The 22197-nt window shown below is 39.4% G+C and overlaps 2 long non-coding RNA genes across 2 annotated transcripts in view; both read right to left on the bottom strand.

Annotated features, from left to right (window-relative positions):
- LOC137638319 (uncharacterized) overlaps positions 1-22197 on the bottom strand; it is a 1154758-nt gene that overhangs the window by 1014420 nt on the left and 118141 nt on the right. The gene's annotated exons all lie outside the window — the stretch shown is intronic.
- LOC137638323 (uncharacterized) overlaps positions 1-22197 on the bottom strand; it is a 53142-nt gene that overhangs the window by 12064 nt on the left and 18881 nt on the right. The window contains exon 2 of the long non-coding RNA XR_011044053.1: positions 16979-17092. This is a non-coding gene — a long non-coding RNA (uncharacterized lncRNA). The remainder of the gene's footprint in view (positions 1-16978; positions 17093-22197) is intronic.

Here is a 22197-nt window from a genome sequence, read left to right as displayed (position 1 = left end):
TGCGGTAACTATCGCGAAGAATAACAAAGTTGGAAGGTATCTAACGGTAATTTTCATTTCAAAAGATGGTAGTGGAACAACCAAGTGGCCTAATCTCCAGTTACGGTGTCATGAAGTTATTATTACTGGTCAAGCTAAACCCTAGTTAGAAAAGATAAGCCCAAGGGCTCCAACAGGAAAAGTAGCCCAGTGAGGAAAGGAAATAGGGAAAAAGAATAGTATGCTTAAGTGTACCCTCGACCAAGAGTACTCTAACCCAAGACAATGAAGACCAAGGGACAAAATCTATGCCAGTGGAAGACCATGAAACAGAGGCTTATGGCACTACCCAAGAATAGAGAACAATACTGTACAGTAGTTTGATTTTGGAGTGGCTCTTCTCATAGAAGAGCTTCTTTTCATAGATAGTGTCTTCTACCCTTTCCAAGTGGATGGTGGCTGCTGAATCATTACAGTGCAATATTTAATGCCATGAGTGAAGAATTTTTTGGGTTATATTACCTGTGACAGGTGTATGATTAAAGAGGAGACTATAGAATAGGCCAGGCTATTTGGTGTAGATGTAGGCAAAAGAAAAATTGAGTCTTAAACAGGGGTATCCAATGTAGTACTATCAGGCCAGTCAAAGGACCCGATAACTCTTCAGTGGTAGTATCTCAATGGGTGGCTGGTGACAAATTTCAGCAGAGCCATTCGTGACCTATTACTTGGAATTCAGTAATGATGCTATGACCCACCTAATCAAATGAGTTTGAAAACAAGGCCCTCATGATTAACATGGTCAAAGGCAGCACTAAAATCAAGGCCAATCATATGAACTTCCTTACAACAATCAAAGATTTCTGTATAGCATTTAGAGAGGGTAAGAAGGGTATCACATACTCCAAGGCCTTTACGAAAGCCAAACTGCAAACTAGGGAACAGATCATTGCCTTCTGCAAATCTATTTAGACATTTTGCCTAAAGATGTTAAAAAATGATATTTTAATTATAAAATAAATTTTTGAATATACTTACCCGGTGAATATATAGCTGCAACTCTGTTGCTCGACAGACAAACTCTACGGAAAAAACTCGCCAGCGATCGCTACACAGGTTGCGGGTGTGCCCAACAGCGCCATCTGTCGACCAGATACCCAGCTCTTATGTAAACAAAGACTCAATTTTCTCCTCGTCCCACTGCGTCTCTGTTGGGGAGGAAGGGAGGGTCATTTGATTTATATATTCACCGGGTAAGTATATTCAAAAATTTATTTTATAATTAAAATATCATTTTTAAATATTTAACTTAGGCGGTGAATATATAGCTGATTCACACCCAGGATGGTGGGTAGAGACCAGTAATATATGTTTACATTTTATGAGCTAAGAGTTTTTTATTTCATTTAAGAAGTTATCAAAATAACAAAAACAAAATAAATAGGTACAGTGAACCCTCGCTACTTCGCGGTTCGACCATCGCGGATTCACCACTTCGCGGATTTTTTCCATAACCCATATATATACAGTAATATATATATATATATATGTATGCATGTATTTATGTATATATGTAGGTATGTATATGTATATACATATAATATATATATATATATATATATATATATATATATATATATATATATATATATATATATATATATACACACACACACACACACATACATATATATATATATATATATATATATATATATATATATATATATATATATATATATATATATCTATATATCTAAAGTAGGAAGATGTGATGTAGTTCTAAGGGAAAAGTATGGGAAATATGTCTGGGTAATAAGCAAAGCTCTACCTCCAGTTTGTTTCTACATTATGATCAGAGATAAATGTAAACAAAACATTGGTTGCCATTTTTTATCGTGCTTTTTAGCATGTTTAGGAAATGCATGATATAAAATCACCTTTAATATTTGTGCCTGTTTTAGTTTAGGGTACTGTAGTACATGCATTAAGTGTTCTGTACATTAAAGGGTAGTTTGTTAACAGTACTACGTACAAGGGAAGGTTTTAAAAGTCTGAATATACATGTTGAATAAATAGGTAAATATGGTGTCACTACTTCGCGGATTTTCACCTATCGCGGCCGCGACTGGAACCTATCTACCGCGATAAACGAGGGTTCACTGTACCTGGTAAGGAAGTCGACTTGAACAATTACTCTGCCTTTTAAGTACGTCTTCCTTACGGAGCCTCGTGATCCTCTTAGGATGCTGATCGACCCCTAGGAGCTGAAGTATCAAGGGTTGCAACCCATACAACAGGACCTCATCAAACCCCTAATCTAGGCGCTCTCAAGAAATGACTTTGACCACCCGCCAAATCAACCAGGATGCGAAAGGCTTCTTAGCCTTCCGGACAACCCATAAAAAAACAACATTTCAAGAGACAGATTAAAAGGATAAGGAATTAGGGAATTGTAGTGGTTGAGCCCTCACCCACTACTGCACTCGCTGCTACGAATGGTCCCAGTGTGTAGCAGTTCTCGTAAAGAGACTGGACATCTTTCAAGTAAAATGACGCGAACACTGACTTGCTTCTCCAATAGGTTGCGTCCATTATACTTTGCAGAGATATATTTTGCTTAAAGGCCACGGAAGTTGTTACAGCTCTAACTTCGTGCGTCTTCACCTTAAGCAAAGTTCGGTCTTCCTCACTCAGATGTGAATGAGCTTCTCGTATTAACAATCTGATAAAGTCTGACCAAGCATTCTTTGACATAGGCAAGGATGGTTTCTTAACTGAACACCATAAAGCTTCAGATTGGCCTCGTAAAGGTTTAGTACGCTTTAAATAGAACTTAAGAGCTCTAACAGGGCATAAGACTCTTTCTAGTTCATTGCCTACGATCTCCGATAAGCTGGGAATATCGAAAGATTTAGGCCAAGGCCGAGAAGGCAGCTCATTTTTGGCTAGAAAACCAAGTTGCAGCGAACAAGTGGCTTTTTCCGACGAAAGTCCGATGTTCTTGCTGAAGGCATGAATCTCACTGACTCTTTTAGCCGAGGCTAAGCATACCAGGAAAAGAGTCTTAAGAGTGAGATCTTTCAGGGAGGCTGATTGTAACGGCTCCAACCTGTCTGACATGAGGAATCTTAGTACCACGTCTAAATTCCATCCAGGGGTAGCCAAACGACGCTCCTTGGTGGTCTCAAAAGACTTAAGGAGGTCTTGCAGATCTTTATGTTTGGAAAGATCTAAGCCTCTATGCCGGAAGACCGATGCCAACATGCTTCTGTAGCCCTTGATAGTGGGAGCTGAAAGGGATCGTCCTTTTCTCAGGTATAAGAGAAAATCAGCTATTTGAGCTACAGAGGTACTGGTCGAGGATACAGAAACTGACTTGCACCAGTCTCGGAAGACTTCCCACTTCGATTGGTAGACTCTAATGGAAGACGCTCTCCTTGCTCTAGCAATCGCACTGGCTGCTTCCTTCGAAAAGCCTCTAGCTCTCGAGAGTCTTTCGATAGTCTGAAGGCAGTCAGACGAAGAGCGTGGAGGCTTTGGAGTACCTTCTTTACGTGTGGCTGACGTAGAAGGTCTACCCTTAGAGGAAGACTTCTGGGAACGTCTACTAACCATCGAAGTATCTCGGTGAACCATTCTCTCGCGGGCCAGAGGGAAGCAACTAACGTCAACCTTGTCCCTTCGTGAGAGGCGAACTTCTGCAGTACCTTGTTGACAATCTTGAACGGTGGGAATGTGTAGAGATCCAGATGTGACCAATCTAGGAGGAAAGCATCTATATGTATTGCTGCTGGGTCCGGGACTGGAGAGCAATAGATTGGAAGCCTCTTGGTCAGCGAGGTTGCAAAGAGATCTATGGATGGTTTACCCCAAGTGGCCTAAAGTCTCTTGCACACATCCTTGTGGAGGGTCCATTCGGTTGGAATTACTTGCCCTTTCCGACTGAGACAATCTGCTATGACGTTCAAGTCGCCTTGGATGAACCTCGTTACTATGGAGATGTCTTGACCTTTTGACCAGATGAGCAGGTCCCTTGCGATCTCGTACAACGTCAGTGAGTGGGTACCTCCTTGTTTGGAGATGTACGCCAAGGCCGTGGTGTTGTCCGAGTTAACTTCCATCACTTTGCCTCGAAGGAGAGACGAAGCTTTTCAAGGCCAGATGTACTGCCAACAGCTCCTTGCAGTTGATATGCATGCTCCTCCGACTCGAGTTCCACAGTCCTGAGCATTCCCGACCGTCTAGAGTCGCGCCCCAGCCCACGTCCGATGCGTCCGAGAAGAGAACGTGGTTGGGAGTCTGAACAGCCAGGGGAAGACCCTCTCTTAGGTTGATATTGTCCTTCCACCAAGTCAGACAAGACTTTATCTTTTCGGAAACCGGGATCGAGACCGCTTCTAGCGTCTTGTCCTTTTTCCAGTGAAAAGGTAGATGGTATTGAAGAGGACGGAGGTGTAGTCTTCCTAGTGACACAAATTGTTCCACGGATGACAGCGTCCCTACCAGACTCATCCACAGCCTGACTGAGCAGCGTTCCTTCTTCAGCATCTTCTGGATGGATAGCAGGGCTTGATCTATTCTGGGGGCTGATCGTCTTGTTGTTCAGCAACGTCCTCATCAGAGGGTTCCTCATCCGAAAACTGATGAGGAAACGGCAACGGAGTGGGCAACGTCTGGCTCGCTGAGTCCGGTCGCACTGGTGCATGCGTGACGGAGCCGGACGCAACATCATGGAACTGCTGCACAGTCTGTGAACTGTCAACAACCATGGGTGCGCGAGGAAGCACAGCGTCAACCCGAGACTGTCTAGACCGTCTGGGTTGTGCAGTCAACACCATACCGGGTTGCTGAGGTTGACGCACTGCGTCAAAACAAGTCACCTCTGCTGGTTGTTGAACGTCCTGAACGTCAACAACCACCTCCGAGCGTCGCTTAACGTCAACGTGCGGCTGGCAACCCACACTGGGTCGCATCGGTGGAGGAACCACCTCAACTGGCAGACGCGAGAAGGTTACCTCAGCGTCAACAGGGCGCACAACCGACCGGTTGGAAGGTTGTTGGCCAGAAGGTTCGGCCTTCTCCGCATTAAAGTCCTCTATCAAGGAGGCAAGCTTGGACTGCATGTCTTGCAGCAAAGCCCATTTAGGGTCTACGGGAGCAGGTGCGGCAACAGACGGGGTTAGCGACTGAGGCGGTACCGCTTTCCATCCCTGAAAGCCTTGTTTATGCATGACATAATTGTACAGCAAAACTTCAAAGGCTCGAAAACAGCTGTGAAGTTGACCTGTAAAAAACTTTGAGCGTCTCCTGGCCAGGCGCCAGGGAGAGTCTACGAGATTTGAGAAGTCTATCTGGGCAGAGGCATGAACTCCCAAGCCGAGAACTTCTCTCGTGTCATATCAGACTCTCGCTCTATAAGCCAGTTTAACAGAAGGGAAAGCAAAGGCTGTATCCCCCAAACTCCTCCTGGTGATAAACCAGTCGCCTAGCCAACGTAAAGCTCTCTAGGAGAGCGAGAGAGCACTAGCTTAAAAACAACGGCTTCGAAGTAGCTAGGCCTAGTGTAAGCTCTGACGTTTAGGCGAACGAGGAGCAGCAGTTACAAAAAGATCCGGACAAAGATCCTTAAAAAAAATCATCATGATTTAATTAAAGTCCATAGGGGGCTAAGCAGCTTTAGGCTCCTCTCCATCTGACAGAGTCCTCAAGGGAATATCAGTAGGAGGGGGAACAGCAACTTCCTCATCTACAGGAACCTTGTCCGATAAAAGTTGAGTCTCAAGCAAGGGAGAGACCTACCGTGGTGGCAATGCTTTACAAGCAGAGTCCACACTCACTGGTGCATTAGTAGCGGACCAGAACGCAACGTCATGTAACTGCTTGACAGTCTGTGAACTGTCAACAACTGAACTGTCAACCACAACAGGTGCGTGAGGACGCACAGCGTCCACTCGAGACTGCTTTGACTGCCTAGACTGAGCAGTCAAAACAACTCTAGAATGCGGAGGTTGACGCACAGCGTCAAAACAAGTCAACTCCGATTGTTAGCGAACGTCTTGAACGTCAACAGGAGCATCAGCAAGTGGCCTAACGTCCAAATGCGGCTGAAAATCCACACGAGACCGCATCGAGTGTGGTTCTAAACAACCTGACTGACGTGACTTAGCTACGCCAACGTCAACAGGAAGCACAAAGGAACGTTAGGTTGGCTGAAAGCTAGGATATCGATGAGATAAACGGCTAGACTCAACGGACTAATCGGCAGAATAGTCTTCCATAAGGGAGGCAAGCATATTCTGCATGTCTTGCCATAAACCCATTAAGGATCAACGGAAATGGTTGTGGTAAGAGACGAGGGTAACGTCTGTGACCGCAACACTTTGCCAACAAAAAAAACTCTCTCGGAGTCTGTGTTACGCTTTTGTTAGGCGGCGAGCAGTTATCCGATGACTGCATAGGGTCAGAGCTGTCCTAATGGCTGTAACCAGGACGCTGGACCTGTCCTGAAAGGACTGACTTTCGCTTAAGGGCTTCGAAACCTTGTGACAGGTTTCTTATGCGAAAAGCCTTCGGATGACGAGGAGAAAAAAAATGTCTCGTCTTATGGTAGGGGAGATCTTGGTAAGATACACCCGATACCATAGAGGGAAACGTCTGTTCGTTGATCAAGGCCTCTCGAACCCATAAGTCGTTCGACATTACTTCTCCCCTGGGCTTGGGAGCTTGCAAGAGGTCCCGGACTAGGTGAACGACAGGCACGAACAGACGAACCCTCGGACGCAACACTGTAACACTTTGCGCATATCACTTTATCACTTCGATTTTCTGTTTTGCACTTATTTCACTGAAATCGAAACTTTTACTGATTTCTACCTGAAACACGCAATTCTACCCTTCATTAAAAGGTAGTAATTGCGAAATCAGTCGTATAATGCAAGCTCATTAATACCAGCAAAAAACAGAAAACATATTTTAAGATAAAAAATTCAGTGGCTGGGAAAGAGACTAAACACTAGTTCATATAAACTACGTTTTCAATCTCTCACCGCACATAGCCTGGGGACGAGAATAAAAAACTAAAAATGTTTTATCCTTCCTCCCCGTACATAGACTAGGGACGAGAGTAACTCGAGAACAACGTTACCCGCTTGAACGGAACGTTTTCTCTCCTCTCTCTCCCTCCGTCTCTATCTCTCTCTCTCTTTCTCTCTTGATTTCGCACCTAAGAGAAGAGCCCAATTATATTTCGTCAAAAAAAACATGTTATTTGACTGAAGGAAAAAACTGAAAGGTTTTTCAAATAAAAAGTTCCTTTAAAATAGAATTTAAAACATTTAAGCTAAGAAAGAATGAACAAAACGTCAGAATCGATTTACTCTTACTGCAAAGTGAAACCGTGATACACACTCTCTCTATCGTAACGATAGAGCGCATGTTGAACGTCCTGAACGTCAACAACTGCGTAGCATAAATAAACTAAACGTTAGTTCATCTTTGAAAACAGTACGAAGACTATCAAAGAAATTCTTTCATAAAATATTACATTTAAAAAGTTTTAAATCCTAGCTCTTTAACCCTGGATAGGTACGGTCCTCGGACACCCCTTTAAGGGTATACTCGGACGCGAACGACCCCGACGCCAAAAAAAATTCGTGAAAAATCAGTTTTTGCAGTAACCTCCTTTTTTCTTTTGCCAAAAAAAACTTCAATGAATGCTTAAAACAACTGTAAAGATAAATACTACTCATCTGCAGAAAAACTATTTATTATAAATATTTTAAAAAATTAAGTAGAAAAAAAAAAGACCTGACATAAAAATTCATAAAAAAAAAGTTTATACATATATACACAAATCCTTTTAGGAATTGATTCTTGAATGTTTAGGACACATCTTGATGTATTTTGGATGAAGTCAGACCCATGGAGGTGAAGATATGAAATGAGAAAAAAAGGGTAACTTTTTTTGGCCAAAAAAAATTGTCCAAATTTCATGAATTTTTTTGGGTACCCAAATGAAATAGGAAGTGGCTAATTTTTTTAGGGAATAAACATATGTTATCCTAAAATAGAAATATGTAAAAAAATCTTCATTATTTTGTAAATTACATTTATATCAGGGGCCATATCTAAAGGTAATTTTTTGAGGACTTGGAAATTTCGTAAAAAAATACATATATTTAATATATAATATGATATTTATGCAGGTAAAAATATACCAAAATATCACAAATTCTATAGGGAACAAGAATATATATAGATAGGGCAGCTTACGCTTCGGATATGTCCACAAAATGGCCGCCAACCACACTGACTCAGACTCCCTAATCTGCCACTTGAAATGTAGGAAGGGTATGTCAATTTCAAGGTGTTATTTACTAATCTAATTATTATTGGATATGCATAAAAATTGTATGGTGAGTTGCTGGATAATTGTCGATTATTTTACGACTATAAAATTAAAATTCTGACCCCAAAAATTTTTTTGAAGGGAAATAAAATCGAAAAAAAAAATGTAAAACAATATTTTAGCTAAAAAAATTTGATGATATTCAATCAAAAAAAAAAGTAAACAAAATTTTTCGACAAATAAACATCTAGAGGAATCATTACTCTGTGATAGTTCCTTAGTACGTAGTAATTTTGAAAGAATTGGGAAAAAACGAAAAAATGGCAATCACCGGAAAATCGAACACATACCTATATATACGCCATATCTGGCTAAAAAAAAGATAGGCATGGGTAGCCAGATCATCTAGAAACACTTTCCAACACTATAAAAATATAAGTTTTGCGACACTACTTGCCAATTCCCTACGGTAACATGACTAAGCAAAAAAATGCAATACAAATAAAAAGGGGCACTCGTGGAAAAATGGCCATTCTAATATACGGCATTTCAGAAAAAAAAAATTTCAGCCACGTGCTAGGCAAACCATCAAGGCATATTTTCCGACAAATAAACATATAAATGAAATATTACTCTGTGATAGTTCCTTAGTACGTAGTAATTTTGAAAGAAATGGGAAAAAACGAAAAAATGGCAATCACAGGAAAATCGAACACATACTTATATATACGCCATATCTGGCTAAAAAAAAATAGGCATGGGTAGCCAGATCATCTAGAAACACTTTCCAACACTATAAAAATATAAGTTTTGCGACACTACTTGTCAATTCCTTACGGTAACATGACTAAGCAAAAAAATGCAAAACAAATAAAAAGGGGCACTCGCGGAAAAATGCCCAACATTCTAATATACGGCATCTCAGATAAAAAAAAAGACATGCACGTGTTAGCCCAACCATCAAGGCACACTTTCTAACACATAAACATGAAAAAAAAATCAATAATATACGGCAATTCCTTACTACGTAGTAAATTTTTACAAATATTGAAAAAAAACAGAAATTGGCAACCGCAGTTAAATACCCAATATACCAATAACTACGTCGTATCTGACAAAAACAAAATCACGCATGGGTAGCCAGATCATCTAGACACACTTTCCAACATTAAAAATGCAAAAGTTTTACGACACTATTTCGCAATATCTTACGGAAAAATGACTTGGCAAAAAAATGAAAAAAAATGAAAAAGGGACACTCGCGGTAAAATGCCCGACATTCTAATATACGACATCTCAGATAAAAAAAAAGACATGCACGTGTTAGCCCAACCATCAAGGCACACTTTCTAACACATAAACATGAAAAAAAAATCAATAATATACGGCAATTCCTTACTACGTAGTAATTTTTACAAATATTGAAAAAAAAACAGAAATTGGTAACCGCAGTTAAATACCCAATATACCAATAACTACGTCGTATCTGACAAAAACAAAGTCATGCATGGGTAGCCAGATCATCTAGACACACTTTCCAACACTAAACAAGCAAAAGTTTTACGACACTATTTGGCAATATCTTACGGAAAAATGACTTGGCAAAAAAATGAAAAAAAATGAAAAAGGGGCACTCGCGGTAAAATGGTCCTCGTGGTGATGAACGACATTTTAACTAAAAAAAAAAACATGCACATGGTAGCCAAACAATCCACCAAGACTTTCCACAACTGATAACCTATACAAGTTGCACCATTCTACGACAATTTCATAATACGTAATAACTTTGATAATTATGCAAACTACCTCAGAAGGGTAAACTCGGACGCGAACGACCCCGACGCGTCTCAGAAATCGGGGAAGGAGTACAGCTACAGCAATGCACATCTGGACACTACTAGAGCGTGTAGGGGAGACACCTCCTGCAGGTCGATCACCCACAAATTCAGTCACAGGGGTGAGTCACGTGAGAAAAACCTGTTTTTTTTTGACGCTCGGGGTCGCAAACGACCCACCGTACCTATCCAGGGTTAAAAGCTATTTACGATATAAAGGGCTCAACGTTGATTAACTTCGGTTTCCAAGTTAGGACCGCCTACTCTCAGGAAAGGTCGCATATAAACAAAACATTAAAATTTATTTTTATATGTTTATAATAAATGGAAAGTTAATCGAAGAGGCCTAATAAAGGCGGAGAGATATAAAATATATAGAGGAAAATCTATAAATAATCTATAACGTGATAAGATAATTACTAAAAGCCTAAACACACTTCCGTCTAAGGGAAGGGTCGGCCATTTAAAAGTGAAAGAAAGTCCATACTCTCTTTGTCACCATAATTAAATCTATCCAAAACGAGTTCAAGATTTAACCCTGGATAGGTACGGTCCTCGGACACCCCTTTAAGGGTATACTCGGACGCGAACGACCCCGACGCCAAAAAAAATTCTTGAAAAATCAGTTTTTGCAGTAACCTCCTTTTTTCTTTTGCCAAAAAAAACTTCAATGAATGCTTAAAACAACTGTATAGATAAATACTACTCATCTGCAGAAAAACTATTTATTATAAATATTTTAAAAAATTAAGTAGAAAAAAAAAAAGACCTGACATAAAAATTCATAAAAAAAAAGTTTATACATATATACACAAATCCTTTTAGGAATTGATTCTTGAATGTTTAGGACACATCTTGATGTATTTTGGATGAAGTCAGACCCATGGAGGTGAAGATCTGAAATGAGAAAAAAAGGGTAACTTTTTTTGGCCAAAAAAATTTGTCCAAATTTCATGAATTTTTTTGGGTACCCAAATGAAATAGGAAGTGGCTAATTTTTTTAGGGAATAAACATATGTTATCCTAAAATAGAAATATGTAAAAAAATCTTCATTATTTTGTAAATTACATTTATATCAGGGGCCATATCTAAAGGTAATTTTTTGAGTACTTAGAAATTCCGTAAAAAAATACATATATTTAATATATAATATGATATTTATGCAGGTAAAAATATACCACAATATCACAAATTCTATAGGGAACAAGAATATATATAGATAGGGCAGCTTACGCTTCGGATATGTCCACAAAATGGCCGCCAACCACACTGACTCAGACTCCCTAATCTGCCACTTGAAATGTAGGAAGGGTATGTCAATTTCAAGGTGTTATTTACTAATCTAATTATTATTGGATATGCATAAAAATTGTATGGTGGGTTGCTGGATAATTGTCGATTATTTTACGACTATAAAATTAAAATTCTGACCCAAAAAAAAATTTTTGAAGGGAAATAAAATCGAAAAAAAAAATGTAAAACAATATTTTAGCTAAAAAAATTTGATGATATTCAATCAAAAAAAAAGTAAACAAAATTTTCCGACAAATAAACATCTAGAGGAATCATTACTCTGTGATAGTTCCTTAGTACGTAGTAATTTTGAAAGAATTGGGAAAAAACGAAAAAATGGCAATCACCGGAAAATCGAACACATACCTATATATACGCCATATCTGGCTAAAAAAAAGATAGGCATGGGTAGCCAGATCATCTAGAAACACTTTCCAACACTATAAAAATATAAGTTTTGCGACACTACTTGCCAATTCCTTACGGTAACATGACTAAGCAAAAAAATGCAAAACAAATAAAAAGGGGCACTCGAGGAAAAGTGGCTAACATTCTAATATACGGCATTTCAGAAAAAAAAAATTCAGCCACGTGCTAGGCAAACCATCAAGGCACATTTTCCGACAAATAAACATCTAAATGAATAATTACTCTGTGATAGTTCCTTAGTACGTAGTAATTTTGAAAGAAATGGGAAAAAACGAAAAAATGGCAATCACAGGAAAATCGAACACATACCTATATATACGCCATATCTGGCTAAAAAAAGAAGATAGGCATGGGTAGCCAGATCATCTAGAAACACTTTCCAACACTATAAAATTATAAGTTTTGCGACACTACTTGCCAATTCCTTACGGTAACATGACTAAGCAAAAAAATGCAAAACAAATAAAAAGGGGCACTCGTGGAAAAATGGCCATTCTAATATACGGCATTTCAGAAAAAAAAAATTTCAGCCACGTGCTAGGCAAACCATCAAGGCATATTTTCCGACAAATAAACATAAATGAAATATTACTCTGTGATAGTTCCTTAGTACGTAGTAATTTTGAAAGAAATGAGAAAAAACGAAAAAATGGCAATCACAGGAAAATCGAACACATACTTATATATACGCCATTTCTGGCTAAAAAAAAAATAGGCATTGGTAGCCAGATCATCTAGAAACACTTTCCAACACTATAAAAATATAAGTTTTGCGACACTACTTGCCAATTCCTTACGGTAACATGACTAAGCAAAAAAATGCAAAACAAATAATAAGGGGCACTCGCAGAAAAATGCCCAACATTCTAATATACGGCATCTCAGATAAAAAAAAAGACATGCACGTGTTAGCCCAACCATCAAGGCACACTTTCTAACACATAAACATGAAAAAAAAATCAATAATATACGGCAATTCCTTACTACGTAGTAAATTTTTACAAATATTGAAAAAAAACAGAAATTGGCAACCGCAGTTAAATACCCAATATACCAATAACTACGTCGTATCTGACAAAAACAAAATCACGCATGGGTACCCAGATCATCTAGACACACTTTCCAACACTAAAAAAGCAAAAGTTTTACGACACTATTTCGCAATATCTTACGGAAAAATGACTTGGCAAAAAAATGAAAAAAAATGAAAAAGGGACACTCGCGGTAAAATGCCCGACATTCTAATATACGACATCTCAGATAAAAAAAAAGACATGCACGTGTTAGCCCAACCATCAAGGCACACTTTCTAACACAAACATGAAAAAAAAATGAATAATATACGGCAATTCCTTACTACGTAGTAATTTTTACAAATATTGAAAAAAAAACAGAAATTGGTAACCGCAGTTAAATACCCAATATACCAATAACTACGTCGTATCTGACAAAAACAAAGTCATGCATGGGTAGCCAGATCATCTAGACACACTTTCCAACACTAAACAAGCAAAAGTTTTACGACACTATTTCGCAATATCTTACGGAAAAATGACTTGGCAAAAAAATGAAAAAAAATGAAAAAGGGGCACTCGCGGTAAAATGGTCCTCGTGGTGATGAACGACATTTTAACTAAAAAAAAAAACATGCACATGGTAGCCAAACAATCCACCAAGACTTTCCACAACTGATAACCTATACAAGTTGCACCATTCTACGACAATTTCATAATACGTAATAACTTTGATAATTATGCAAACTACCCTAGAAGGGTAAACTCGGACGCGAACGACCCCGACGCGTCTCAGAAATCGGGGAAGGAGTACAGCTACAGCAATGCACATCTGGACACTACTAGAGCGTGTAGGGGAGACACCTCCTGCAGGTCGATCACCCACAAATTCAGTCACGGGGGTGAGTCACGTGAGAAAAACCTGTTTTTTCTGACGCTCGGGGTCGCAAACGACCCACCGTACCTATCCAGGGTTAAGATGAAGATAAAACACCTGCATTGCGAAAGCTCAAAACCAGAATATAGTACTTCACCAATATGTGAAAAACTCCAGTTTAGCAACAGCGAGTAAAGTACGTCTTGTCGACACGTCGACAGAGAGAAAATTGAGTCTTTGTTTACATAAGAGCTGGGTATCTGGTCGACAGATTGCGCTGTTGGGCACACCCGCAACCTGTGTAGCGATCGCTGGCGAGTTTTTTCCGTAGAGTTTGTCTGTCGAGCAACAGAGTTGCAGCTATATATTCACCGGCTAAGTTAAATATTTAAAAATTTAGATGATATGGAAGTTATGGAAATTGGGCAGTAATCAGTTGAACTTGAGCTACAACAAACATTTACATAATGAGTAAAATTACATTCTCCAACAGTGCTAAAAGCTCCTCTTCTTGCTATCTTGCTAAAATAACATTACTTTGGAGCTAAGAAATCTGCAGTCTTTATAAAAAAACAAATCAAAGGAAAAACACCATTTGGGTCTACACCTCCATAAGCATCAAGATCCATCACGATAGCTTAATTTCACAAGATCGAAAACCTAAACTATTTAAGTTTATCCTCAGGAAAACAAGAATGAGGAAGATCAAGTCTCTCATTACTCTGTTGAGCGTTGAAAAGTGAAAAAAGTGTTGCCTTTTCCGTTGGACAGTGAATGACAGCACCATCTGGTTCAAGTAAAGGAGGAAGGAGGAACTGATGCGTCATCACCAAAGAATGCAGATTTAAGGGTAACCCACCAATTATGTTCCTGAGTTGTACCAGAAAGTTTTATGGTTAGATTGTATTAGTTTTCAGTTGAAGCATAAACTGAGCAAGAGCTCAAAGCTGAGTATAGTTATTCAAAGCAAAATCGCATCTGTTACCATTCCGAAGATGAAAGGCCTCCTGTTTCTCCAAATAATCACGTCTACAATCTTCATTGAACCAGGGCTTGTCTTTCACTCAGTAACTTAGCACACGAGAAGGGATTCGCCTATCAATTATGCAGACTAGATTCTCATTCAAAGGAGCAACAGGATCAACACTTTTACAATTGTGACTTAATTACAGCTCAAAAGATCACTCAAAATGCCATTCCAGTCTGCTTGAGATTTTATATAATCTTACACTAGTATGACACATCAGGGACAGGCTGCTCAGACTTCACTACTAATGAAATTAAGGCTTGATCAGATGTCCCAACTGAAGAACAAACCTTACTTGTTATTACGCCAGGGGAGTGTGTATACGAGGTCCAAGCAGATACCAGACTTGAGAGTAGCTTCACTTATGATTTGCTCACTTTCTGATTCAGAGGCAAAGTCCAAAGCTCTTAAGTCATAGCAATCAGCAGGAGAAACAGAACTTGATCACTCCCTATGGTGAGCATTGAAATCAACAAAAATAAGAGGCCTTTCTATCACCATCTTGTTATCTTAGCCATAATGGCAAGAAGACATTCTAAGATAGAATCATCCATATCTGGATTCCGGTAAATCAAACAGGTAAATCAAACAAATAGAAGTTGTTATGCCTGCCACAAACTTTAATTACCCGAATTACACGACATCCACATTCATAGCAAGACTTATGAGAAGCGGGGTATCAATCAGACATTTGTATAAAGTCCTTTTAAGTTCAGGATATTGCAATTTTCCCTCAGTAATATCTCTTAAAAGGTTTGTCTGAATAAATGTATTCTCCTCTGAAGATTAAAATTCAGGACAATCGGCTAAAATTTGTTTAATATCTATGGTCACTTGACAGTGAGAGTTGAGAGTTCTGAAAGATGAAGGATAGGAAGCAGGAATGGAATATAGTTGATGACTACAAAGCGAGTGCAGCTAGTTGCTGAAAGGAAGCTGCAAAAGACCTATAAAAATACAGTGCTTACAAAGCATTGCTTAAGGTGAACAGACAATTCACATTAGGGTATAAAATGGGACTCCAGCAAACTCAGAACTATTATTTAGCTAGTCTCATACTTTAGCCCCACTCCATGATTAAGTATTATTAACCATACAAAAAAATGCTGTCTACGACAAAATCATCACAACTAAGTCCATCCAATTTGGCAAGCAGATGCACCAAACAGTGAGTAGCTCAGGTACATCAGCATTTAATGCAAGACTAAGAAGCAAGAAAAATAACAGCTTCTAGATGAGGAGGGAGTTTGTTCTGCTCCATAATCAACCCATTGTGTGGCTTAGCTCATCAATGGCCACCTCAGAGGTATGAATTACACCCAATTAATCTGTATACTGTAAATAGAAGCCAGATGACCAACAACAATCAGTCTTCCTCCTGAGTGTGAGCAAGGCCCTTCTAGATAAAAATATCAAACTGGAGATAACACACTTAGGATTACATGATCACTTGAAAGAAACATTTGAGATAGTATTCAAGTTCTAAATAACACTACAGGTATCTATTCTCCTCAAGTAGTAACTGCCAATTTTGATCTCGATGGAATTTAACTGCCAATTTTGATCTCGATGGAATTTAACTGGAAATTCAATGACTCGACACTAGCCAATGTGAGACTAGGAACAAACAAAATACTACACAGACCTCTTGTTAAGCACAATACATTTGACTACACTGAATAGATTTTATCAAGGCACCTGCCAATCTGAAGACAACAGTATTGCATATCACACAAACAGAACAGCTAGTGTTATAATATTTTGCAAATGATGGAAGCAGCTAGTAATAGTATAGTACTGTACATACAACCTACTATAAAAAAGGAGACTGCAATTTTCAGATATTTTACATTTACCCTATACTGTACAGGGAAACTTTAAGTGTTTTATATGGATATAATGTACAGTAAACCCTTTAGGTGCAAGTTGTAGCTATCAATGAAGCTTAGTAACAAGGTATCTAACTTGTGGAAAATTAGTACTGTAATGGAGAGGGAAAATCAACCCCCAACTCACTCGCTTGACCTTAAGAATACCCTTTTCCCTTCAACAACAGGGACAAACAGCAGGGTAGGTTTGAGAAGGGAACATTGATTTTTTTTTTTAATATATAAGATAATTACAAGATTATCTCTAAAATTTTACAATACAGCAGTTCTTCTAAAAATACAAACCTTCACTTCTTTGTTGTTTGCCAAAGAACGCGCTGGCTAAGTGTTCTACATGTAAGTCAGCAGTGTTGCGCCAAGACATGACCAAATTCAGTACCCTTGAATTTTTCCTGATCCCTGTAAAAATAAAAATGTAAAATAAGGATCATGAGTGACAGGTGACAAAGTACCCACACAATCTTTTCCCAGGCACTTAGCTAATCATAATTTAATAACCAAAATCATCCATGCAAGCCACTCAAATGCAACACCAAAGTTACCATCAACAAAGAGTCAGCACTAACAAACATTTCAAAACAAACCCCATTGAAGAAGTTGAACAAGAGAGGTCTTTAATAAAGAAAAGATGAATATTTAGTTTGGAGCAAGTGGGGTGGTGTGTGAAGCCCAACCGCCCACACAAACTTATTTCTGGTTGACTATCTTGTTACCAGAGCAGTTTTCACCCAAAATTTTCTCCTGTAAAATAGAAAAGCTTGTATTGCCTAAAGAACAAGAGGCTGTACTCTAATGCTCCCCTAATTTGGTTGTCAAGCATTTTTTATTAAATTCTAATGTAAGGAATATAGCCCAAAACTTGGGCTGAAGAGGCCATTTAGCAGCAGGATGCAAGTGGGAGAAAACCTTGCTGTCACACTTCTAAATAAAAATTGAGAGGTTGGAAAGGAAGAAGGAAAAAACAAAGAAAAGTGGGAATGCAATAAAATACAAGGCAACTAGGGGCAACTATTGAAATGCACCACACATACATACATAGTGCTAATCGTACTAAACCCCACGTGAAATAATCTTCAAAGCTGTACTGTATTTGGAAACTCCTTAATGATAGTAGTCCTTTTCCTTGTCCTATGTTACATGTAGTTAAAAGCTAATTTGCTCCCTGGTGTTGTAAACACTTTCAAGAGAGTACTGGTAATCATTCAAGGAAGCGACTTTTACTTTTCTGTATGTTACATCATCATGAACTTCCATATGCAGGGAAATAGTTTTGTGCTAAAAATGAAATGTGAAAAAGCCACTCGTGGGCTTTAAGAACTAATGAGTGGAGACTAACGAGACTTTTCAAAGTCCCGAATACTTTTTTCATGCTCTGAAAGAAAGCTCTTGTTACTATACAATCACTTTCTGTTCCCAACTTCTAAAAAATTAATTTACCAATGTGGTTCCTATAGGGTGAGAGATGGGTAGAAGAATTATATGAATGATATCCCAATAATGATAGCAAAAAAAGCATAAACCATATAATAACCAGACACGCGCGCACACAAAAGTTCCCTATATGTATCTGAAAAAAAAAAGTAAAAAATAAAATACATTCATCCATATCAAATGGCAGGCATTTAACAATAACCCAATTTCAAGGTGCTACTATACAGTAATTGGAACAGCCTTTCTATTCAAGAAAGTGAAACTGCATAATTGTACATTTAAAGAATATAAAAATCTCTTATTTTTCCTGATGATACAAATTTCAAGTCTTTTAATAGTAATATGCTTTTAGCATAGCTGGAAAAAGGGTGTTAAAATTTATAACAAGGTGTTGTAGTTACTGGAAGGTGGCCTTGTGAGATTGACATGGGGGTGGTCTTCCAGTCTTCTTGTCAGAGAAAAAGTCCGATTCTTCCACGAAGCCATAAGTTTTAGGGTCTCTTTTATTCCTGCCATACTGCATTTAGTCTTTTATTGTCTCCCCTCCTCTAGAACAGGAAGGGAAGTCATTCTGCTTCCTGCTAATCACCCTTGTAGGTGAAGAGATGAAGAAGGATTAAGTCATGACCAACTAGATTCTGGGTCCTGGCCATTAAATCCTGAACCTTGGCAAGGTGATTGAGATCTATCCTTCAGAATGACTGGTGACACAGGAAAAGATAGGCTGTTTACCTGCTTATTTCACTTGGGCTATCACAGCCTTGCATGGGTCCATTTAAGGACTTTGAACTCTATGTGGTTTAAGCCCTCTAGGTCTTGTCCTGATTCTCAGTCAGGATCCCTCCTGTCACTGTTGTCGTGAACATTTGAGAAGGGTGTCTGCGTGAAGACCAAGAATCAGGACCCTATTAATAACTATTGTGTAACGAATTCCACAGCTCAGAGGAAGTAAGAATTGCCATACTATGCTGCCTTAAATGTAGTCTTCTGGAATTCTCCAAAGAAAAAACCTGAAGAGAACAGAGAAATCATCTTGAGCAGAGTTCACTAGTTCAGTCTCTGAGATTGGGTATTTACAATACCTGTACTATGTACAGAATTGTATTCTCTGAAAAAGAGATGTTCCTGATACTCTTGCCTTGAATATTGGGAGGGATCATATTGAGAGCATCTTCCAAATTAGATATACAGTATTCTCAGCACTGTCAAGAGAGTAGAGCACTTGGATTCTCTTCACAAGTGGAAACCCTTCTTGGTATGTACCGGAGGTTCAACATCAAAGGATTGACCAGCAGTGCTTATGCTTGGTCTCACACGAAACCTAGAACTGGATGTAGAGAAGAGTTCCTATATCATGTACCGATAACCATCCCAGAGAGGGTTGGGTTTTGGTACAGTTTATCCTTGCACAAAATCTTTTAGAGGATTGGTCAATGTCCACCATGACTTAGCTTAATCAGCCGTCCTGTGTCTTGGCGACTAATCATTCTTCCTCTGAGGTCCATCCATCCATATACCAAGGCACTTCCCCCAATTTTGGGGGGTAGCCGACACCAACAATGAAACAAAACAAAAAGGGGACCTCTACTCTCTATGTTCCTTCAGCCTAATCAGGGACTCAACCGAGTTCAGCTGGTACTGCTAGGGTGCCACAGCCCAACCTCCCATATTTCCACCACAGATGAAGCTTCATAATGCTGACTCCCCTACTGCTGCTACCTCCGCGGTCATCTAAGGCACCGGAGGAAGCAGCAGGGCCTACTGGAACTGCGTCACAATCGCTCGCCATTCATTCCTATTTCTAGCACGCTCTCTTGCCTCTCTCACATCTATCCTCCTATCACCCAGAGCTTTCTTCACACCATCCATCCACCCAAACCTTGGCCTTCCTCTTGTACTTCTCCCATCAATTCTTGCATTCATCACCTTCTTTAGCAGACAACTATTTTCCATTCTCTCAACATGGCCAAACCACCTCAACACATTCATATCCACTCTAGCCGCTAACTCATTTCTTACACCCGTTCTCTCCCTCACCACTTCGTTCCTAACCCTATCTACTCGAGATACACCAGCCATACTCCTTAGACACTTCATCTCAAACACATTCAATTTCTGTCTCTCCATCACTTTCACTCCCCACAACTCCGATCCATACATCACAGTTGGTACAATCACTTTCTCATATAGAACTCTCTTTACATTCATGCCCAACCCTCTATTTTTTTCTACTCCCTTAACTGCCCCCAACACTTTGCAACCTTCATTCACTCTCTGACGTACATCTGCTTCCACTCCACCATTTGCTGCAACAATAGACCCCAAGTACTTAAACTGATCCACCTCCTCAAGTAACTCTCCATTCAACATGACATTCAACCTTGCACCACCTTCCCTTCTCGTACATCTCATAACCTTACTCTTACCCACATTAACTCTCAACTTCCTTCTCTCACACACCCTTCCAAATTCTGTCACTAGTTGGTCAAGCTTCTCTTCTGTGTCTGCAACCAGTACAGTATCATCTGCAAACAACAACTGATTTACCTCCCATTCATGGTCATTCTCGTCTACCAGTTTTAATCCTCGTCCAAGCACTCGAGCATTCACCTCTCTCACCACTCCATCAACATACAAGTTAAACAACCACGGCGACATCACACATCCCTGTCTCAGCCCCACTCTCACCGGAAACCAATCACTCACTTCATGTCCTATTCTAACACATGCTTTACCTTTGTAGAAACTTTTCACTGCTTGCAACAACCTTCCACCAACTCCATATAACCTCATCACATTCCACATTGCTTCCCTATCAACTCTATCATATGCTTTCTCCAGATCCATAAACGCAACATACACCACCTTACCTTTTGCTAAATATTTCTCGCATATCTGCCTAACTGTAAAAATCTGATTCATACAACCCCTACCTCTTCTAAAACCACCCTGTACTTACAAGATTGCATTCTCTGTTTTATCCTTAATCCTATTAATCAATAGTCTACCATACACTTTTCCAACTACACTCAACAAACTAATACCTCTTGAATTACAACACTCATGCACATCTCCCTTACCCTTATATAGTGGTACAATACATGCACAAACCCAATCTACTGGTACCATTGACAACACAAAACACACATTAAACAATCTCACCAACCATTCAAGTACAGTCACACCCCCTTCCTTCAACATCTCAGCTTTCACACCATCCATACCAGATGCTTTTCCTACTCTCGTTTCATCTAGTGCTCTCCTCACTTCATCTATTGTAATCTCTCTCTCATTCTCATCTCCCATCACTGGCACCTCAACACCTGGAACAGCAATTATATCTGCCTCCCTATTATCCTCAACATTCAGCAAACTTTCAAAATCTGAGGTGACACACCTAAAGGCTCTGCTCATAAAAAAGCAAGGATGAATATACAGGCACAAGCGAGGCGAAAGGGGAAGGCAAGTGCATTCGCTTTGGCTCTCTATTTGGTCTAGTGGATAAAAGGGCAGCACCATTCCTTCTCACCTCCCACAAGAATACTCTGTTCCAGATGGCGCAGCAGGAAGTGCCGAAACTTCTGCCTGAAAGGAATTAAAGCATTTGGCAAGGTGGTGTCTCCAGGACTGCAAGCGTATGCAGGCCTCTGAAGTGAAGTTACCTGGTTTGAGTAGGAAGTGATCCAAGTGGTCACTCAACTAGAAGCTAAACAGAACATTGTTCTCAAGGCAGTTTGGCCATTGACCATCTCAGTACAGTATAATCAGTCTTGTTTGTTGTTTGTTGGACATATGATTCTGTTTACTCTCACTGTTGGAATGTTGCCTATCTAGAGGACTTCAGAACACACTGAATAAGGAAATAGGAAGGGGCACTCACCCTACTTCCTGATGAAATTTACTCTAGTCCCTTGCAAAACCAAGAACTCGAAGCTGAGTATCAAAAGAACTGTGTTGAATACGACCACGGTACATACCATCCTCCTGGTACACTGGGTCGAGATCGATCGGACACAACTGTGGCCAATCCATTTTCCTAACACCCCTTCTGCCTCCATGAAGTAATAAAACTA

Source organism: Palaemon carinicauda, chromosome 3 (assembly GCF_036898095.1).
Source record: "Palaemon carinicauda isolate YSFRI2023 chromosome 3, ASM3689809v2, whole genome shotgun sequence".
Taxonomy (NCBI): domain Eukaryota; kingdom Metazoa; phylum Arthropoda; class Malacostraca; order Decapoda; family Palaemonidae; genus Palaemon; species Palaemon carinicauda.
Note: the sequence above shows the minus strand (reverse complement) of the source record. Positions and strands in the feature narration are given on the sequence as shown.